This window comes from Notamacropus eugenii, chromosome X (assembly GCF_028372415.1).
Source record: "Notamacropus eugenii isolate mMacEug1 chromosome X, mMacEug1.pri_v2, whole genome shotgun sequence".
Classification (NCBI taxonomy): Eukaryota; Metazoa; Chordata; class Mammalia; order Diprotodontia; family Macropodidae; genus Notamacropus; species Notamacropus eugenii.
In genome coordinates this window covers 91,515,434-91,535,951 of record NC_092879.1, presented here as the reverse complement: position 1 = coordinate 91,535,951, position 20,518 = coordinate 91,515,434, and the positions used below count along the sequence as shown (strand labels likewise).

At 45.5% G+C, this 20,518-nt stretch overlaps 2 pseudogenes; both read left to right on the top strand.

Moving 5' to 3' along the window:
• Positions 1–3,164: 3,164 nt before the first annotated feature.
• Positions 3,165–10,414, top strand: LOC140516382 (lysine-specific demethylase 2A pseudogene; annotated as a pseudogene).
• LOC140515856 (casein kinase I pseudogene) overlaps positions 4,041–20,518 on the top strand; it is a 102,074-nt pseudogene continuing 85,596 nt past the window's right edge.

Sequence of the window (20,518 nt, the reverse complement as noted above, 5' to 3'; positions counted from 1 at the left end):
TTTGGAACTGTGTTGCAAAGGGCTATAAAACCATGCATACACTTTGACCAATACCATCACTTGGCCTGTATCCCAAAGAGGAAAAAAAAGGCCTATATGTACAAAAATAATTTATAGCAGCTTTTTTTAATGCTGGCAAAGAATTGGAAATCAAAGGGATGCCCATAAGTTAAGGAATGGCTGAACAAGCTGTTGTATATTGTGATTGTGATGGAAAACTATTGTGCTGTAAGAAATGATGAAGAGGATGCTCTCAGAAAAACTTGGAAAGACTTATATGACTTGATGCAAAGTGAAATGAGCGGAACCAGGAGAACAGTGTACACAGTAAAAGCAATATTGTACAATGGACAACTGTGAATGACTTAGCTATTCTCAGCATATGCTGATTCAAGACAATTCCAAAGGGACTCATGATGAAAAATGCTATCCATTTCCAGAGGAAGAAATGATGTGGTCTGAACACAGATCGGAGCAGACTTTTTCTTTACTTTATTTTTCTTGTTTTTGTTTGTTTTCTTTCACAATACGACTAATATGTAAATATGTTTTGCATGACTGCATGCATAAAACTTATATTAAATTGTTTGCCTTGTCAGTGAAAGGAGAAGGGGTGGGAGACAATTTGGAGCTCAAACCTAAAAAAAAGTTAAAAATTGTTTTTATGTGTAATTAGGAAAAAAACAAAATATTAAATCATTCAAAAAAAAAAACAATTTAGCTGAAATCTCACCTTCCGTAGGGAATTTCTCTCCCCACCCCCCACCTCTCCCTCCCCCACTAGTGCTTAACTTCTGAGATTATTGTATAGATCATGTATGTACCTAGGCTTGTCTCCACTTTTAGAATATGATGTCCAGAGCTGGGATGGTGATTTTGATTAGTACTTATTTTTATTTTCATTGGTGCCTGTTACATGGTAAAAGCTTAATACTTGCTTTTTGACTGAGAGACAAGACTTCAGTAGTAATTCATTTTCTAAGCATTCATTAAGCACCTATGGTAGACCAGGAACTGTACTGTGTGCTTGCCCTCTTGGAGTTTGCATTCTAGTGGGGAAGAGCATGAACATAATTATATCAATATAAAATATATAAAAAAGAAGCCTTAGGGCAGATCCCCTTCCCCCAACGTGCAGGAGCTGAGCCTGTAAGGGCTTCTACTGAAGGTAGAAGTGAAAAAGGGAGAACATTCCAAACACAGGCTCAGTCTGTGCAAACACAAAGGAGGGAAAGTGGATTTTATGTCCAAGGGGCAGCATAAAGTATATGAGAGTGTTTGTATGCAGGGTGTAATCAGCCTGGAAACCAGATTGTGAGGGGTTTGTCTGTCATCTCACAGGCCACTTGGAGACATCAAAGCTTCTGATGCAGAGGAGGGATGTGGTAAGCCTTGGTCTTTGTTGGCTGTGTGGAGGGTGGGTTAGAGGGGGATCACATGGAATGAGGGAGACCAACTGGAGGTTACTCCCAGTGAGAGCTGGTTTGAGCCCGCATTATGTTGACTGTGTTGTGAGTGGAGAGAAGAGAAGGCAAGGGAGACAAACTGTGGGGCTGGAGCTGCTAAGATTTGGCAACTGATTGCTTTGGGCTGGATGAGAATGAAGAGTTGGGGATGACTGCTAGATGGTGATCCTGGGGGCAGTAGGAGAATGGTGGCAGCTTTGACAGAAATAGAGGAATACTAAGTGTAAGAGAAAAAATAAGGTGTTCTGTTTTGAACATGTGGAGTTGGAGATGTCCTGAAGGTAGTGGGGATGTGGGATTGGAGCTCAGGAGAGAGACTGCAGCTGGATATGCAGATCTGGGAATCATCTGCATAAAGATGATCAGAGAGAGAAAAGGTACATAGATAGGGAGAGGAGGGACCAGGACTAAACTGGGTTACACACATAGATAAAAGGTGAGGCCTGGATAATGATCCTGCAAGGAGACTGAGGAGGAACAGTGAGATGGAGCAGAGTCAATGAAAGAGTCCCCAGGAAGTGGGGCTGTCAGGACCTTCAGCTGCTGTGGAGAGGTCAGGAAGGATTCAGTTTGAGAAAAGAGCATTTGGATTAAGCAGTAGGTTTGAGGGAATACTGTGGCTTATATTCAGACCATGCTGTGTGTTTCAGCTATTTATTGACACATACAGAGAAAAAAATTCATTTCTCCTCATTTGTTGATAGACAATGAATTTTTCTGTCATCAGGTGAGTAGATGCCAAAGGAGTTAGCTGTATAGTGCAGCATCAGGGTACTGAAGGGAACTGCTGTCCTGTACCCATTCAGGTTATTGAAATAGCTGGATAGATGAGACAGGGAAATATGCATGGTGATCCAGGTCAAATTCTTCTCTGTCTGCATATTCATCAAGTGCATAAGATCTTAATTGTGTACTCATTTCTTTTATAGTCTTGTCTCCCCTTCCAAGGGGAATGTAAAAACAAAACAACCCCCCAAACCCCAAATGTAATAGCCAGTATATTAATCCTCTTCCAAGCAGTCCCTCCAGTGCTGCAAAACCATACATCAAAAGCTAGCTACTGATGCTCAAAGAATCAAGCTAAGTTCATATGGATTTCAGATGTGAGAAAGGCAAGAGTCTGGACAAAGCCAGCTGCTAACTGCATTATCATTTCACAGCCCAAGTTATATATATGTGGCCCTATCTTCAGAAGACAGATTCCCTCATCTCCCCACTTATCAAAGTTCATAGTTAAGTATTTTATTTAATTTCCAAAATGTCCATACATGCATCACTGAAGAACCGTGGTTAACTCACATTCTGTGTAGGAATATAATCCAATCAGCTACACTCAAGTACCATACAGAATATCCATTTTCTTGAATTGATCTTTTTATTTTAATCATATCTGTCCTTCATATTTCGGTTTCAAAACTCCTTCTCATCTCCCTCCCCCCACCCCCACCCCCACCCCCATCCACTGCAAACAGAGATGAATCGTCACCCAGCTAACTCCCGCAGCCTGGTTGGAGCTCCCCAAGCTCATAACATGTCCACTTGAACAGGGGGGGAGGGAGGGAGTCCATCAGAACTGGCCCAGTGTTCATCTATCAGCTGGCCTCTGAACATTTGTGGGGGATGAAGCTTCCATGAGGGGTTACATACTGGGAGAGTCCGCTTGCCCCCGCCCCCATCTGCTCAGCTTTTGGGGGCGTTATGTGGATTAGTGGGGAGAAGGCCTCCCCGAGTGACCTTGGCCGAGTCAGCTGGCCCCTGCGCGTCATTTGGGGCCTGCCGTCTCAGTCGCCGCCCCCCGCCCACCTCGTCTGCTCCCTTCCCCGATGCCCCCTGCTCCCTTTCCTTTGCTCTGCTTTTCCCCTCCCCATCCCGTGGCCCCGAGCCTCTCCTCGTGCTCCCCCAGCCCCCGTTTCTCTCCCTCTCCTTCCTGCCCCTCCTTTCTCTCCCCTTCTCTTTCTTTCTGCGGTCTCGCCCCCCTCGGGCCCCCTCTCACGGGCTCCTTTCCACACTCGTCTCCCTCTCCCGCCCACCTCCCCTTCCTTTCGTCCTGCTCCCTCCCGCGGCCCCTCCCCGGCCCCTCCCCGGCCCTCCCTCCCCCTCCCGCTCGGGCTCCGCTCCGGCTCCCCCCACCTCCGCTCTGGCCTCTCTCGCGCGCACGCGCAAAGCATTTCTGGGAGCCGCATGTGGGTGACGCAGCAGCAGCAGCAGCAGCAGCAGCAGCAACAACCCCAGCAGCAGCAGCAGCAGCAGCAGCAGCCGCAGCCGCAGCAGCAGCAGCCGCGGCACTAGAGCAATACCGTTTGCTCGCTCGGCTCTCATCAGCACGGGAAGGAAGGGCCCCGGGAAGGAGCGCGCTTCCTGCCCGCCCGGCCGCCCGGCCTCCCGGCCGCCCGGCCTGCCTCCGGGCCGCTCGGCCGCCCGGCCGCCCGGCCTGCCTCCCGGCCGCCCGGCCGCCCTGCCTGCCTGCCTGCCTGCCCGCCCGGCCGCCCGGCCGCCCGCCCGCCGCGCGCCCGCCCGCCCGCCGCCCGCCGCCCGCCCGCCGCCCGCTGCTCTTTTCAGGCGCGCCCCGGGCCTCCGGAGCAGCTTTGCCTGGCCTGGCCGAGGCGCCTTGGGGACGTCCACGCTTGTTCAGTACATTCGAAGTTACGGAGAGGTAGGAGATCCAACTCGCCCAGCCTAACTTCCAGCCCCCCTCCCCCAAGCGAGCAGAGGCTCCGGGGACACTTGAACCGAGAGCCCCCGCAGCCCGGGAGGGACCAGCAGCCCGAGGTCCAGGCAGAGTGGGCAGAGCCTTTCAGATACTGGTGGAAGGGCTGGCCAGCAGTGCTCCCCCCCCCCAGTTGGCCCCCACCAGGGTCCTTAGCTCAGGGGCTCCCGAGGGACCGGCTTAGCTTTCCCACCAGGCCCCAGCTGCTCCCGCCAAGCCTCCCTCTGCCATGAAGCGCTCCCCTAGGCTGCCACCGCCCGTGAGGCCCACTCCCTCGCCCCCAGTCTCAGGAGCCCGTAGGAGGCGGGTTCGATGCCGCAAATGTGAGGCCTGCGTGCAGGGAGAGTGTGGTGTGTGTCGCTACTGCCGGGACATGAAGAAGTTTGGGGGGCCCGGCCGCATGAAGCAGTCCTGCGTCCTCCGCCAGTGTTTGGCCCCCCGACTGCCCTACTCCGTCACCTGCTCCCTCTGTGGCGAGGTGGATCAGAACGAGGAGACTCAGGACTTTGAGAAGAAACTGATGGAATGCTGTATCTGCAATGAGGTTGTGCATCCTGGTTGCCTGCACATGGATGGGGAAGGACTGCTTAATGATGAACTGCCAAATTGCTGGGAGTGCCCAAAGTGCTACCAGCCTGATAACCTGGAGAAAGTGCAGCGGCGGAAAATGGAAGATGGCGACGAGGGCGTGGTCCAAGCTAAAGTTCTCCGGCCTCTCCGGAGCCACGAGGAGCCTCTCATTCAGCAGCCTCCTCACTCGTCCACCACCATGCTGCAGCTCATCCACGACCCGGGGCCCCCCCATAGTGTGGTGACCAGATCATCCCCAGGAGCTGGCCCCAGTGAGCACCACAGCGCCACCAGGGACGATCGCTTCAGAAGAAGACAACTTCGCCTCCAAGCCGCGCAGAGAGAAAAGGAGAACAATCCCAGTGGCAAGAAAGAGCTGTCTGAAGCCGAGAAGGTCAGAATTCGTGGGACCTACCTAATGGTCACACCACAGAGGCCCAATAAAGAGCTTCAGGGAACTTCTATTGTGCCCAAGCTGCAGGCCATCACAGCTTCCTCTGCCAACCTCCATCATTCTCCCCGGGTACTGGTACAGCACTGCCCAGCTCTAACTCCCCAGCTGAGGGATGAGGACGACCTGGGCATAGAGCAGGACTTCGATGACGACGACGACGATGATGATGACGACGAGGACGACGATGAGGACGACGATGAGGACAGCGCAGAGGAGGACAGTGCGGAGGCAGAGGAGAGTGCAGAGGACGAGGGCGGTGAGGCAGCCGCAATGAACAACCAGGGCAGCTGGACACAGGATGAGGAGGAAAGCTGGATGCAAAGGGAGATCTGGCTATCTGTCTTTCGTTATCTCAACCGCAGAGAACTTTGTGAATGTATGAGGGTGTGTAAGACATGGTACAAATGGTGCTGTGACAAGAGACTCTGGACAAAAATTGACTTGAGCAGGTGTAAGGCCATTGTCCCCCAGGCATTGAGTGGCATCATCAAGAGGCAGCCAGTGAGCCTTGACCTCAGTTGGACCAACATCTCCAAAAAGCAGCTGACATGGCTTGTCAATAGGCTTCCAGGCCTGAAAGACCTCCTCCTAGCAGGCTGTTCTTGGTCTGCAGTCTCTGCTCTCAGCACCTCCAGCTGCCCCCTTCTCAGGACCCTTGACCTTCGGTGGGCAGTAGGAATCAAGGACCCTCAGATTCGAGACTTGTTGACCCCACCAACTGATAAGCCTGGGCATGACAATCGCAGCAAGCTCCGAAACATGACAGATTTTCGACTGGCTGGCCTAGATATCACTGATGCCACACTTCGACTCATCATCCGCCACATGCCTCTTCTGTCTCGTCTTGATCTCAGTCACTGCAGCTACCTTACAGATCAGTCACCAAATCTTCTAACAGCTGTTGGCTCTTCTACACGCAACTCCCTCACAGAAATCAATATGGCAGGTTGCAATAAGTTGACAGACCAGTCTCTGTTGTATCTACGACGCATCTCTAACGTCACCTTGATTGACCTTCGAGGCTGCAAGCAGATCACCCGAAAGGCCTGTGAGCATTTCATCTCAGACCTGTCCATCAACAACCTCTACTGCCTGTCTGATGAGAAGTTGATCCAGAAGATCAGCTAAAACCCATCCAATCATAGACTGAAAAGGAAAAAAATCCTTTTCCCTGCTCCCCCACAGAGGAGAGCTTCCCTCCCCTATTCTGCATGGGCTTCAAGGCCAGCATCACACTCCCTCTACCTTTCCATCCCTGTCCCCTCCCACTATAGCAGGATTGGGGTAGAGAGGGTATTCCTGCTATTATGTCCTACTCTGACTGAGCACAAGGATGACCTGCCTGCTCCCTTCTCTCCCTCATTCCCTTCCTCCTCCCTTCCCTCCTTCTAATGAAAAAGGGGAAAAAAAATCACAGGAGGTGCCCACTTGAAGACCAAGCTCATAGTTTGGGGGTGCTGTGCCAACTTAATCTGTATAGAATCCCCCTCCACCTATCTAGGCCCCCCCCCCCCATCTCTCAGCAGGGCCTGGGCCTGAGTACTGGGAAAGTAAGCAGGTTGGGCTGCTACAGAGAAAGTAGCCCTGTCTCACTAATTAGACTGTTCCTGGGGTGTTTAGTGAGTGTGTCTGCTCCATCATATCCTTCCCAGCTCTGCAGATGGGTGGCATGGGCCAGACTAAGACTAGAACCTGCAAATCACACTGGTGCTGTTGAATTTCCAGAAACCTCCTACATGTCTGTCCTTACCCCCTGCAGCTTGACACTGTCCAAATAGAATTTCCCTGTTTAAAAAAACAAAAAAACCCCCAAAACCAACCAAACAAAAAAAAAAAAAACAAACTTTGCGGGGGGGAAAAACCTTGAAAAAAAACCTTAAAAAAAAGCTTTAAAAATTAAAAAAAAATAAACAAAAGAGCTGGAATAGGTGACTTCTAAGGTCCCTTCCAGCTTTACATCATGATCTTATGATTCTCAAAACCAATCATTGGCAGCATGGAGTATTGGACAGAGTGTTGGACTTGGGAGTTAGGAGAGCTGGGTTCAAGCCCTAGATCTGCTCCTTACTACCCTTATTGTGGATGTGACTTTAGCCAAGTCACTTCTCTCTTGGCCTCAGTTTCCTGATTTATAAAATCAGGGGGTTGTATTAGACAGGTGATCTGGTCTTGTTCTGACTTCTTTGATTCTGTAACTAATAATGAAGGGTGTCCCCCCAAATGTATTCTTTTAATTGTGCCCCACATCAGCCTTCTGCTTGACTGCCCAGGGCCAGGTGGGTGCCACAATGGGGACTTGAGGGAGGCCTGAGGGCCATTAGGCATTTGGAGGCCTGGGGAGAGAGGTATTAAGAGATAGCAGGAGGATTATAGAAGAGGAGTTGGGAGGATGCCAAAGAGAAACTTTGCCCATTTAAGATTTTTGCTTACAGCTGGCTCTAGGCCCAGGAAATGGGGAGGAAACCCTTCCTTCTCCAGCCTTTGCTCCTAAGACTCAGAACTCTGGCTAGTACTATTAGTACTATAGCTCATCTGCTTACTTCAACACTTCAAAGAACTGATTTTGTCGTTGTGAGCCCTCCCTTCACCAACACTGATTGCATCCTCTCTACAACTTAATTAATGGTGTTTGAGACTTTTTATTGTCAGAAAATTCATCAGCCTGTATCCAACCTGGTAGTGAGCGTCTCTGAAATGACCTAAGCTGGTCTTTGGGTGACAGACATGTAGTCTGTCACTGGGACCATATTCAAGGCCTAACCAGCTTGGTAGAACTTTAAAAAAAATTTTTGCTTTTGACTGACATGGTCTTTGAGAAACCAGGATCAACCCCACCTTGTGATGAGACGTTGGAGTAGGACTTTAGTGAAGGTTCAGCTATATTAGAAGTTAAACAGCCTTTTGGGTTCTAGCCTGAGGAGGACTTTGCCATCATTTTTACCATTGTTTCTATGGGAAAATGCATTCTGAGTTTCAAACAACTGCTTTACAAATAAATATTTGGAACATAACTCATTCATAAGCTGAAAATTTCCTGTACTTGTGATAATTGCTGTACTTAGTCATCTGAAGTATATTCCTAGCCATACCCTCCCTGTCCCCAATAATTCTAAGCCTGGGGAGATGGGACTAGACAACCGAAGTTATTTTTGCTGCTGTTCTATATGTGACTGCCCCATCCCAGATGGTTTGTTGGTTGGTTTTCCTGCTGATGTTTGAGTCGGTGGTTCCGTGTAGACCAACCTTAATCTTTATAGCACTTACCTGTGCCAGCAAATCACAAAGTTACTGCCACATGTAGCTGGCTGAAGCAAACAGTTATCTGAAAAGCCAGCTCTGTCCTTTGGGGTCTCCTGTTGTCAGTCTTGACTTCTAAGGGGCATCAGAGTTTAGTTGGGAACTGAGTGATGATGGGCTCCACTGTAGTCACAGGATAATAGAACAATTTGAGTTAGAAGAAACCTAAGAATTTCTTGTCCGGTACCCCTTTGCTTGAAGACCTAATTCCTCTTCCCCATGATAGTTTTCCCGGTACCTGAGGACAGTTACTGTGTCCTTTCCCTCCCAGTCTTCTCTTGTACTGGCTAAACATTCCCCGCCCCCTCTCCCTTTCCCCCAAGTCCTGGCCACTGTGCCTCTTTTGACATAGCCAAAGGTTGTGTTGCACTGTTGACTCAGATTGCAGCCCACCAGAACCTCTAGATCTTTTTCAAACAAACATCTAACCATGCTCACTCCCATCATGTACTTGGGAAGCTGACTTCTGGAACCCAAGTATAAGATTTTACATTTAATGCCATTCAATTTCACTCTGTGAGATTTGGCCTAAGATTCTTTCACTCCGTGTGGTAGCCATCCCTCCCAGCTTTGTGTTGTGCAAATTTGATTAGCACAAGTATGCCTTTCTCCAAGTTATTAAACAGCACAGAGTACAGGTTCCCTGGGTTACTCTGTAAAAGGTTTCCTTCCAATAGGACATCAGACCACAACTAGTTGTTCTTTGGGTCCAACCATTCCATCATTCTGAAACTACCTAAGCATACTGTGTAGCCTGTATTTCTCTACCTTATTGACAAAAATAGCATGAGAAACTGTAAGACTTTGCTGAAATCTAGGCATACTGTATCCCTACAACATTCCCCTGATGTTACAGTTTTAGTAACCCAAGGAAAATGTAGATGTTACTCCAAACCCCAAATGTTGACATCTCCACTTCAATCATTCCAAGCTATGCTGAGAGCTAGGGTACTTCCGAAATACCTTGGAATCCCTGATAGAGAAGGTAGAATTTCCCTCCCTTTAGAGAGTTTGTGGGGGTATGGTTGGAAGGACCCCATACCCACTTTTCTTATTTTTTTTTCCAAGGCCAACTACTTAAACTCAGATTTTTTCCTTAATCCTTGACCAGCACTTATAATTTCTAACCTTGTTTTGCTGGAAGTAACTCATTTTACTTGGCATGGTCTATACCAGTGGTGTCAAACTCAAATAGAAAGGAGGCCCACATAAAGGTACAAGCCACATATTAACATTATCTATGTTCTGTTATATTTTTATTTATTTTGTTACATATTTCCCAGTTACATTTTAATCTGGTTTACAATGAGAATGCTTCTCCAGGAAGCGTGTTTGACACTTCTGGTCTGTAATATCTATAGGGACCCTACAAATGCATTCTTCCTCATGCCTTTTTTTCCCCTCTCCATTTTGCCCCCTGCCTCTCTTCCCCCGAACCACAAAGAAGATTATTGCAAGGCCCTGAGTTTATTTTCATAGTCACTTGGGATCCGATTATCCATGTGTTTTCTCCTTAAACTTCTGTGTGTTAATTGTGAACAAATCTTGACTAGTCTAGGAGAAAGCAGCTTCAGTGAGTGCTTAAACCATTGCACCCTTAGGACCTCCAGAGTTCTAGACGCACATCTCATTTTGCTGTGTTCCTCCTCTTCTGAGATTGTTCTTTTGTTTGTTTTGTTTTGTTTTCTTCTTGAATAATTGTATTTGAGTGTGGGAAATTGATTCTTTATTTCTGGTGGAAATGGTGTGTATTTATGGTTCACAAACTTTTAAAATATGATTTCTTTTTGTCGTCAAAACATTTCATGGACTCCCACTATAGCTGTATTATTAATGATGATTGAGAAAATACATGGTGACAAAAAAGCTATTGAAAATTCAGTAATGCTTTGAAATAAATTTTCATTTTATTTATCACAACATTTTTGTTCAGTCTGTGGAAAATAGGTATTGAATATGGTGTTGGACCTAAGGATGCACATGACAGTCCTTGGTGGCATATGGATTCTTGAATGCTTTGCACAATCCGCACAATCCCCACAATCTCCCAGAGTATCTCAGCTTATTACTGGTATATAGTTAAAAAAATTTTTTAACATTGTAGACTTGTAATAGAGTTCCCAGAATCATAACAAAGCGCAGAAACCCCTCCCCTCAAAACCATACCAGTGACAGGACAGCTCAGTAAGAGCATTTGGAGCTCCTGAGATTCAATACTAGTTAGGCTGGTTGGCAATCCTTGTAGTAAGAGGATTTTATAGAGTTCTTCGGGGTGGGCCGAGCACACCTAAGCGTGAGACTACAAAAGATCTGAAGTACACCTGGCTAGCTGAGCTGAGCAGTGATCACCTACTCACTCACTTCAGCTCCTTCTTCTGGGAACAGGAACTTTGTGGGGTGCCTCATAGGGGAACATGATCTTCAACACAAAAGAGACATTCAGTCTGCTGGGGTCCATTCCAGAGAGTGGAAAGAAGGGGGTAAAGGGAAGGATTGTGACCTGCCTCCTTGGCTATTTGCTGTGATTAAGCCAAGTTAAAATCTAGAGTAACACATGGAGAATTCTTCCCCTCTGTGTGTAAACATGCTCAGACTCCTCAATCCCCCAAACAAAACAAAACAAAAAAACCAAACCAAAAACAGACAAAAAAACTTTCAGCTCTGTAAAGCCACAAATCCACTACTATCTTTTCTCTCTTCCCTCTTACTTCAAGTTAGAAAATGTGGTATACATTCAACACTTCCACTTCTGCCATTCAAACATCCATTGCACATTCCAATACCTGTTGCACATCTCCTGTGCAAAGTCATGGATCTAGGGCTTTGAATGTATAGTTTGGGAAATTGTAAGTGGGCCCGTTTGACTGGAATCTAGAATGTGTAAGGAGAACACTTTTGAAAGAACACAAGAAAGGTAGTCTGGAGCTAGGTTTTGAAAGGTTTTAAATACCAATCTTAGGATTTTGTATTTTACTCTACAGGCAAGAGAACTACGAAAGGTTCTTGAAGGAAGTCATAGGTTCTTGAGTAGCAGAATCCTATGGTTAGATTTGTGCTTTAGGAGTATTGTTTTGGCAACAATGCAGAAAATGGATTAGAGGGGGAAGAGACTGCAAGTTGAGATTCCAGTTAGGAAACTTTTCAATAGTCTTGGGGAGAAGCAGTAAGGAGAACTTTTTTAGGGTGGTGTCTTTTTGAGTGGAGAAAAAGGGACAAATGAGAGATACGTCTTAGAAGTGTTGACTAGACTGGGAAATTGATTAGTTATTGGGACAGAGGGATGCAAAGAAAGGAAAAAAAGTCAAGAATGAGATTCTGATGCTTCAACTCTTAGGAACTAGAAGGATCATAGTATCCTCAAAAGAAATTTAAAGGAGGAGTAGGTTTGAGGAGGTATGGGGGATACAGGGTCAAGGGACAGATACTGACTTCTGTTTCAGGCATATTGAATTTGAGATGCCTGTGGGACACATAGTTCTAAAAGTATCCAGTGGGCAAGGTTGATGCTGCATTGGAGCTCAGAAAAGAATAGGGCTGAATATTTTGATCTGGGAATCATAAACTTTGAGATGGGAAGAAGACCTGATAATAATCCTGAAAGAGATGATGGGAACAGAAGAGTACCCAGGCTAGAGGCCTAGTAAAGAATATGGATAATGACCCATGACTGAAAAAGATCTCAACTCTCTGCCATCAGGCTCTTTTCTCCACCACATCACCAAGGTCACCATTTTCCAATCCTATGTTCTTATTAAGCTTTTGATCTCTCTATGGGTCATCTCCTTGTCTGATTTTCTGATTTGAAATTCTCTTTTCCTTTGGTATCTATGACACTGTACCCTATTGGGCCTATCACTGTAGGCTATCAAAAATTAACTGCTAGTGGAATAAAAATCCTAATTAATTAATTGTATGAAGAGACTGGTGAAATTTCTCTCCTGCCTTAATCGATGTTTCTGGAGAGGCTGAATTCTCCATCTAGCAAGAGAGGAAAGAAAGCTGTTGATTCCAAGTTCATTCATATTGAACTTGAGGTGACAGCAGCACATTTCAGAGATTCAGTGGTGGCCAGTCATGCCAAGTGGGGTGAAGGAGTGGATCTGGGAGTGGTGGCATCTGGACCTAGGAGTCTGTGGCAGTCTGGGTCTTGGATTGGGGGACTCCTAAAGATGAGGTATAAGGAGGAACAGGCCTTCCAGTTCAATACCCAGAGGAAGGAGTGCTGCAGCTGTTAGCCAAAGTGAATGGCTATGCTTCCGACAAGTTTGTTCATTTATTTAAGCATGTTAATCATTTAGAATGATAATGAAGGTCATCTGTCACCTGCATAGAGAAATATGTGTATTTGTGTGTGTACACATTTCATCTTAATAGCTGTGAATGTGTTTAGCCTGATAAATTTAGTTACAAGGGTCCTACAAAGCTTATCTTTGGTTCAGATCACTCATTTGGCTAATATTTAAAATGCAATTAAAAATACATAAAATGCAGTCCTTGGGAAAAGGTCTTTTCCTTGAAATGTTGGCTTTTTTTTTCATGCTTTAGATCACTTAACAAATGCAAATGTCCCTTATATTGAATGCAGTGGATGATTTTTCCCTTGAAATTGCAACTTTAGCAAATTACCATGCTGTTTGTAAAGTGCCCTCCTTTCCTTTCAGTTCTCACTGTGGATCTTTTTGTGGGCAATAATATAATAATAGCTCATATTTCAGTGCCATCCTAAGTTTACAAAGGACTTTTGTCAACAATTGATTATCTCCTTTTTTAAGGAGGAGGAAACTGCAGTTCAGAGAAGTAACGCACCTTGCCTAGAGTGGCACAGCCAGAGCCCTGGCTAACTCTAGTACTCTTGCCATTGCACCAGACTGCCATGCTATATATTTGAGGGCAAATGCAGGCATTTCTCTGAAATAAACACGTCAGTGTTCACTATGATTGTCCCTTTCCAAACAGGAAGTAATTGACCAGTGTATTCTTATCACTACTGCAACTCATTTCTCCACTTCAGAGCAGTGGTAATCTTGGGGAATCATTCAGCAAACATTTATTAAATACTTGCTATGTGCCAGGTACTGTGCTAAGCATTGGGGATAGAAAGCCAAAAACAGCCTCTGACCTCAGTGAGCTCATATTCTTTAATGAGGGTGACAACATATAAAGGACTGTGTGTGAAAAAATATATATTATGTATGTATGCATATATAATATATATATATATTATGTGTATATAGTATGTATATATATGTGTACATATACACACATACACACACACACACACATATATATATATATTTATGTGTATGCACACAGTAAATTAGAGATAATCTTAGAGGAAAGGCACTAGTGTCAAGGGGAACCAGGAAGGAAATTTTGGGGAATGTGTGGGATATAAGCTCAGACTTGAAGGAAGCCAGGGAATCCAGGAAGCAGAATGAAGAGGGAGAGCAAGTCAGGCATAGCCAGTGAAAATGCCTTGAATCAGGATTTAGTGTTATGGTGGACATATAAAAATCAGAGTATTTTATGTTTGACCCTGGAGGTTATAGGGAACCCCTGGCATTTACTGACTCGAGGGACAGGATATGTGGCACAGTCAGACATGTACTTTAGGGAGGTCACTTTGGAAGCTGGATGGAGGATGGATTGGAGTGGGGAGAGACTTGAGGCAGGAGGTGATGAGATGCGGGAAGTATCAGAGGAGAGAAGGGCTCTGTAGGAAAAGGAAAATGAACAACACGTGGCAAGAAGTTGAATTTAGGGGATGGATGAGAGATGAAGTTAAGGATGGGAGTTTGAGTCACTGGCATGGGAGTTAAGAGGGGAGTGTTTGGGGAAAAGCTAATATGTTGCAGTTTGGGGCTGAGATAACTGCAGGACATCCAGTTCTAGTTGTCCAGTGAGCAGTTAGAGATGCTGGAAGTCAGCTGACAGATTAGGGATGAGTCCATAGATTTGAGAATCATCTGCATAGAGATGTTAATTGAATCCTTGGGAGCTGAGGAGTTCACCTAGAGACGCAGTATAGTGGGGGACTGGAGAGGGCCCAGGACTCAGCCTTGGGGTATGCTCACAATTAACAAGTGAAAACTAGATAGTGAAAAGGAGTGATCAAACAGGTTGGGAAGCAGGAGGAAGCAGGGTTGGGGAAATCTGGAGAAGAGAGAATTCCCAGAAGAGCCTGGTGAACAGAGTGAAAGGATTCTGAGAGGTCAAAAAGGTAAGGCTTGAGAAATGACCATTCGATGTGGTTGTGTGATCTCTTGATCATTGGTGACTTCGGAGGGATCATCTGATCTTGGCTTGGTTACTGTTAAGGAGAGAGGAAAGGAAGCGGGGGCTTCTCAGAGCTTGGCCATAAAAGAGAGGAGAGACAGAGGACACAGAGGACGGTAGCCAGTGGGGCTGGACAAATCAAGGGAGGGCTTTTGTTTTTCCTTTTTTGAGGATGGTGGAGATGGGATAGATGTGGGCATGTTTGTAGAGAGCAAGGAAGCAGCCAGTAGACAGGATGAGCTGGAAGACAAGTAAAAGATAGGTTGGAGTGGGATCATCTGCGCTTGTAGGGAGGTCACTTTGGAAAAGAGGATGGCCACCTCTCTCTGTGAGATGGGACGGAGGAGGAGATAGTGGGGGAAGGCGTGAGTAATATGAAGTGCGGAGGAACTCTTGATGAATGGCCTTTTTTTCAGAAAAGTGAAATATGAGGCAAAGTTTTCAGCTGACAGAGGGAGGGGAGAAGGAGCCACGAGAAGTTTGAGGAGGGATGGAAAGGTTTGTAGTAACCACTGTGGAGAGTGGAGAGCGCATCATTCAGGTATATGTGAAAAAGTTGCCAGTTGAAATTGTTACACAAATCTGTAGTGGGCCCAGGTTGAAGGGTCTCATGATTTTCTTCGCTTTTTATCAGTAGCACATGAAGAGAAGCGAAGAGTAGGTGGTGAGAGTAATCCAGAGCTGGGGCTTTGCAAGATTAGCAAACAGGATAAGGGAGCAGGGAACCAGAGAGAGCAAGTTCTGGGGTGGGAGTGGAGGAATGGTCCTGAGAAAGTGCTGAGGGATGGAAGGATTTGGGGATTGTAAGGCTGAAAGCAAGGTGGAATGACAAAAGATTATGATGAAATTAAGGAATGGGATGGGGAGAGCATGATGGATAAAGTAAAGCAGGTTATCATTGTCCCCAGGGGCTTCAGCTGCAGGTGTGGAGGTAGGGCAGTCTGGAAGGTGAGCAGGTAAATGGAGAGGAATCAGTGAGGCTTTGCCTTTTCTACACTTGGAGGTTCCAGGCAGGGACCTAGCCATTATTGAGTGGGCCTAAGTTGGGAGTCATCTCAAGGTTCAGGCAACAGTGTGCAGGTGGAATGCTGGAAAGCTTGGGAGTGGGTTATCATGATGGGGGTCATGGCAAGGCAACTGCTGTGGAGTCTTGGCAGTGTGTTGAGAGGGCCAGTGAAATAAATGGCTGATCCATTGGTTAAGTGATTTTCCCAAGATCACACAGGTAGTAACTAGCAGAGCTGGAATTTTTTTAACACTCCAAATTCATTATTCTTTCTACTACCAATCTTGTACCCCTTTCACCATACTTGATCTTCCTTTGGCTAAGCTTGGTTTGTTTTGCATTTTGACTCTGGAAAATCTATGATCTGTTTAATAACTTAAATGTTTTGTTGTTGTTGTTGTTGTTGTTCAGACCTGTGATTTCATAGGTATGGGGAGCACGATCTCTGAAGATACCTTCTGTCAATACACTTGTTTGATCCCTCTTTAACCCATGGTCTTACAGAGTTTCCTGGGGGCACAAAAAGGCTAGGTCATCTCCCATGGACCCAGAGCTAGTATATATCAAGGCAGGTCTGGACCCTCTGCCTCCTGAATCCAAGGCTCTTTATCCACTCTCTTATACTTCCTCAAACCCTAATGACATCTGAATAAAATAATAAGTGGAAACAAGGAATTAATGAATGTCTGAGCAAGTTAGATTATCCAGGTCAGCTAGAATGAAGTGAAGAGAATGCCAGCGAGAGTCTGGCCAAATCTGATGATGTCTAACCAGTCCTTAATTGGCTGCCTCAGCCCCAAGGACATACATGGAGCCAAAACCCATTCATTTTAGGTGCTCTTTGACTTTTCCCCAGTTAAAGACTATTCTTCCCTTTTGAGGGAATGGGTTATTCACCCTCCTTGATGTTAATTCTGAGAGGATCTAGCAAGGTCATTAGCCCTGCAATCTGTAAGCTGAGTTCTGATACAGCAAAAATTCGGTTACTTCCAACTATATTGTTTTCATGGAATTTATTCATCCTAGCTGTGGGAGGAGGTCAAAATTACTTGTTATCTTCTAAGGGAAAACAATTTTGACTCCAATTTGTCCTGCATTTTTCATCCTTTTTTTTCTAAAATAATGTTCTGTACTTTTTAAGTATTCAGTTTGCTTCATCCGCAGCTGTCATTTATTTCCAAGTTCTTTAGGTTCTTTTATTCCTTAAGATCCCTCGAATTCTACCCCTGCCCTTTTCCTTGTTCTGGTTCTGATCCAGCCACTTCTCTTCTATCCCCGCTTCTCCATGAGACCAACAGTATGCACACGGCAGATAGGGAGCTGCATGGCAGGCATGGAGTTGGGGGGTCTGGAGGTGCAGAGGAAGTTAGGGGTCTCGTTATTCCTTATTTCTGTGTATTCAGAGTTCCATCTCGCTCTGCTCGCTCTCTTCCTCATGTTATAGTGAGCCAATAGAAATCTTTTTCTTAGACTGTTGGTTAAAGGTCTCCCTTCATAGGATAGATACCATTTTGTTATCTTCTCCTGTTTTAAATATTGGCCAGAAAACATTCCAGAGAACTCTAGTGTTTCCTTCTCCAAACTTATAGCTAGAGAAGCTTTCTGCTACATGACTGAGTTCCATAATACACCTTAACACTTTTCATCATAAAAATGGAACCATTTTGCTTTTCCTTCTCCTTTTTTCAGTGTATCAGCAGTATTTACCAACCCCAAGAGGAACATAGAACTATAAACTACCTTCTGTTGGGGCCTTTTGTGACTAGGAGTGAAACTAATTGCCACTCGGCTTTGTAGTGGAGTTCACCTATATTTATTAGGAGCCAAAAAGGGAATAGATAGAGGCAGTGGCTTATCTCACGTAAACCTTTAATCAACAGAGGATGAGGAGTTTTCCCACACAGTGTGTGTTCCGATCTGGGAGTATTTATGGCACACTACTCTGTGAACATGCTACTCCCCTCAGATTTGTTGAGAAGAAAGTGCTGCGTGCAAAGGTGAGCTATCATGGTTGCTTTTCTTGTCCTCTCCTGGGGTCATCTTGGGTGCCTCACAGATGTGCTCTGACTCCTCAGGCCACCCATTGCAAGCTCTGGCAGGTCCTTTCAAGCCGAAAAGGTTTTGAGTAAAGGCGGAGGCTGACAGGCTTACCAGATACGTAGGTGACACAAAGCCAGGAGGAATAGATGACAGGTAGATTATAGAAGCAATGCTCCAAAAGATCTTGAAGGGCCAGAGCACTGGGCCAAAACTAGGAAGATAAAAAAAAATCAACCTCAAAAGTAAAAGATGTGGGAGGCATAGCTAAGATAGCCTTTGTCTGCCAAAAGATTTGGGGCTCTGTAGGATCAATGTAAGTTTAAAAAAGGAAATTTGATCTTTGATTATATTGAGAAGTATAGCTTCCAAGAACAAAAAGGTAATAGTTCTGCTTTATTCCGTCCTGGTTAGACCACATAGGGAGTATGAGTTTTATTGTGGGTGCAACATTTTAGGAAGGGCATTGATAAACTGGAGATTATCCAGAGGAGGGTGGGGAAGAGCCTCCACTTCATAGCATATGAGTTGAATATTAAAACAACTGCCGTAACAACAATAAACTGCTAACAGAACCTGGGTGGCCGGGTTGCTGTGCTCTCTCCTTTTCCATTAATAAGGAGCCTGTCTGCTCTGAACTCAGTACATAGATTGGACAGAGTTCAGTCCTTTGGGGAGCGTGACCTCTTGTGAGAATGGTTAAGCTCCATTTTTCACTCTCCACCCCAGTAGCTTAGGGATGGTTTACTTAAAGATTGGGATTTGGTTCATATCTAGGAAGAAGTAGAAAGGGTAATAAATGCACGTCAGGTGTAGGACACATATACAATTCCTATACTCGATGCTAAACATGAAACATGAGCACATACTAATAGAAATATCTAAAACAGAATTTAGTAACTCATGTAGCTATTGTTATACTTTCCTGTGAGGTTGGATCTTAAACTACATCAGAACATAAAGCAGTTTGTGGGTCTGTTGAACAGGCATCGTTAGATTTCGCGTCAGCTCTGCGCTGTGCCCTCAGAATTCACGTCTACTAGCCAGCTAGCTGAGGCCAAGGCTTGTGCTTTTCTTCTTGTCAGAGGTTTTTTGTAGGATACAGCAATTTCCCCTGGTAGAAGTCAGTTGTACAGGATGAACCAAGGACCTTCAGACGCGTTGAACTCATAATGGTACTTTCAACCCTGGAATATACATCTCAAGGTTGATTTTTGGTCAGCTATTCTTAAAGCAACACAAAACAGAATAGGCAGCCAGAGTGCCAGCCTTGTTTACCTAATCAAGTCCTCCTACTCTAGTTGTTACATGGGAGTCATTGCCATGTAGCTCACAGACTCCACAACTGAGAAGAGAAAGAGACGACTGAGGCTGGAATGCTCCCTTTAAAGTTCCCCTGAGCCCTTGGCTCTTCCTTGTTAGTGGCCCATAGTGGGTTTGCTCTGTCATGTGCCATGCACCCAAGTCCTGAGCTAGCACATGTGACTGACTGAAAGCAGACAAGGATGCACTTTGCATATTCTGTGAAACCATGTTTACAGATCAGAAGATCAGTCCAAGTTTCTGAGGATTTGGAGCCTGGAAAAGAGGAGAAGGGGATGGGGAAAGGAGATGATAGATTTCATGATGGACATCATGAGGCTGGGCTTATTCTTCTTGGCCCCGTAGGGTAGACCTAGGAGCAGATGGGTGAAAGTGGCAAAGAAGCAAATGGAGACTTTTTATGGAGGAAGATTTCCTCATAGTTAGAGGTGTCCCACAATGGAATGGGCTTGCTTAGGAGACACAGGATTCTCTGTCATGAGATCTCTAAGCACAGGCTGCATACTTGTCAAGTATTTTGTAGAAGGGATTGTAGAATATACCTATAGGTGATCTCTGAGGTTCCTTCCAACTCTGAGAATGTCCAGGGCCATATGCTATAAAGTGTCTGAGGCTTGATGCACAGTGGGGCCTTCCTGCCTCCATAATTAGCACACTCTCCACTGTGCCATGGCCTGTACAAAGGCATGGAGGTAGGAGATGGACTGCTGAGCTTGTGGTACCATGTAGGTACATTTGGCTGAAATGAAGAGTGTGTAAGAGGAAGCAATGTGAAATACTTTGGTAACAGAGAAGGGCATGTGTTGACAAAATGAGCAGTTGATTTATTGACCTAGTGGCAACAGAGAAGAACAGGCAGGACAGAAAAGACCCTCAAACTGCAGCAAGGGCCTTGCTGAGCTAATGAACCAGAATCTTGTAGAAAGTGAAGTCTTTTACTTCACTTTTACACCCAATAACCACTTAGGCATTTTGCCCTGGAGCAAGAGCAGAGAAAATAGAAGGGGGAGGGGATTAGCCAGGTGTGGGGATGCCCAGATCATCTCTCCAGAGGTTAGGGAGAGCAAGGGATTCTAGGGTAATAGCTAGTCAGATATTAGAGAGGCCAACTGTGGAATCCATCATTGGTGTGTAAGCAAATGAATCAGAGGCTGTCTAATTTGGTGGGAGAATAGGAAAGGGTCAAGGCACATGATAAAGTCAGAGGTGAAGTTTGGTGTAAGTGGGAAAAGCAGAACAGTAAGAGGCTGTAGTCTAAGATCATGACATCTAAGCTCCAGAGAGATCCACCAGAGACAGGAGTTCCTAACCTGGGCTCCAGGAACTTGTTTTTACAATATATTTTGATAACTGTATCTCAGTATAATTGGTTTCCTTTGTAA